Below are 2,500 nucleotides of genomic sequence, written 5' to 3'. Positions count from 1 at the left end.
ATATGGGAGTTATGGAAATTGGGCAATAATCATCTGGACTTGAGTTACCATAAACACATTTACATGATAAAGTAACATTATCAATTTTCCAATAAGTCCTAAAAGAACATCTTGCTGAATTGTGCAAAATAACAGATAACTTTGGAGCTAAGAAATCTGCAGTCTTTATATAAAAACAGAGGAAAAATAACACTAGGGTCATCACCTTCATAAGCATGAAGGCCCATTAAGAGAGTTTTAGTTTCACGAGACCGAAAAGCTAAACTAGTTAGTTTAGCATCATGAAAACAAGAATGAGAAAATTCAAGTTTCTCATTACTCTGCTTACTGTCAAATACGTCAGCCAAAAGGGTTGCCTTTTCCTTTGGACAGTGGGTAACAGAACCATCTGGTTTAAGTAAAAGAACTGTTACATCTATACCAGAGAGTGCAGATTTAAGGGTTGCCAAACACTTATGCTCCTGGGTTGTATGATAAAGGTTTTCTTTTATGGATAAATTGTATTCATTTTCAGTGAAGCATAAAATGTCTAAGTTGAGTGTAGTTATTATAAGTCATATCTGATCTGTTACCGTTCCAAAGATGATAGGCCACCTGCTTCTCCAAATAAGCACGTCTACAATCATCATCGAAAAGGGGTTTGTCCTTCACTCGGTCCCTTAACGGACTATAAGGGACATTAATATCAATTATGTTGATTGGATTTTTATTCAAAGGAACAACAGGCTCAACACTATTATACAATTGTGACTAATTCAAGTCCAGAGATCATTAAAAAGGCCATTCTAGTCTGCTTGAGATTTCATATAAGTCTTACATAAGTTTGATACACCATGGAGAGGCTGCTCAGTCTTCACTACTAATGAAATCAAGGCATGATTAAATGTCCCAACTTGAGAATCAACCTTACTTGTTATAATGACAGGGGTGTCAGTGTATACGAGGTCCAATAAGTTACCAGACCTCTGAGTACGCTTATGATTTGCTCACAGCCCGATTCAGAGGCAAAGTCCAAAGTTATTTGGCCATGGCGACCAGTATGAGAAACAGAATTTAACCACTCCCTATGGTGAGCATTGAAATTACCAATAAAATACCAATGAGGTCTTTCTATCATTTTCTTGTATCTTAGCCATAATATCAAGAAGACAGTCAAAGATAGAATTATCCATGTCTCGATTCTGGCAGATCGTACACGAATAGATCTTATTATGCCTGCCACAAACTTATATTACCTGAATCTCATGACATCCACATTCATAGCAGGACTTATGAGAAGCACTGTAACAAGTCCTAATATACACCATCATTCCCCTGGACCTAGGAATGGCATCCTGTTTGAAAATAATTGAATGCAAACAAATGAGCATCATGTATAAATGTAAAAAAAATCCTATCCTAATACTGGATATAAACTATGAGCGTTGTACTTTTCAGGGGGTGGTAGTTTATACCAGATCTGATACTGATATATACACTACTGTATATGCAAAAGTACTTATAATCACCTACTTAACTAAAGTCATGCACATATAGATGCAATGAGGTTGCACACGATACGTGTAGCACTTTGGTGTTACATAAGCTTTACCTGTAACTTGCAATTCCTTACAAGTTACAACACAGTATCGTGCTCAAATATTTATCCATATTGCCTCATTAGGGGTAATTTGAATGAATTACTATAAATTCTGTCACCTGGTGGGCCGAAAAGTCGGGGAAAACTCGCTGGTAAAGAGACTGATGTCTCACCAGGAAAATCGTGAACTGCAGATTAGCAGTTTGGTTCCGACTTATTTTATGGCTTTCGTGGTATGGTTGGAAGCGACCTGACCTTCCATTAGAATGGGCTAGGGTTCGATCCCAAGTATGAAGTAGAAATTTATTTCTCTTTGGGTACGATATTGTGTTGATATTTATTCATATTGACTCATTAGGGGTAATTTGAATGTATTACTATCAATTGTGTCACCTGGTGGGCCGGGAAGTCGGGGAAAACTCGGTGGTAAAGAGACTGATGTCTCGCCAGGTAAATACTAAACTGAAGATTAGCAGTTAGGTTCTGACTTCGTTTATGGCTTCTGGTGTATTGGTTGGAAGCGACATGGCCTTTCATTAGAAGGGGCTAGGGTTCGATCCCAAGTATGAGGTAGAAATTTATTTCTATTTGAGCACGATATTCTGTTGATATTCATCCATATATATATATATATATATATATATATATATATATATATATATATATATAAATATATACATATATATATATATATATATATATATATATATATATATATATATATATATATATATATATATATATATTTATATATATGTATAAATATGTATAAATATATATATATATATATATATATATATATATATATATATATATATATATATATATATATATATATATATATATATATATGTATATATATATACATATATATATATATATATATATATATATATATATATATATATATATATATATATA

This window comes from Palaemon carinicauda, chromosome 15 (assembly GCF_036898095.1).
Source record: "Palaemon carinicauda isolate YSFRI2023 chromosome 15, ASM3689809v2, whole genome shotgun sequence".
Lineage (NCBI taxonomy): Eukaryota > Metazoa > Arthropoda > Malacostraca > Decapoda > Palaemonidae > Palaemon > Palaemon carinicauda.
The sequence above is the reverse complement of the archived record's forward strand: the minus strand, read 5'-3'. Positions refer to the sequence as shown.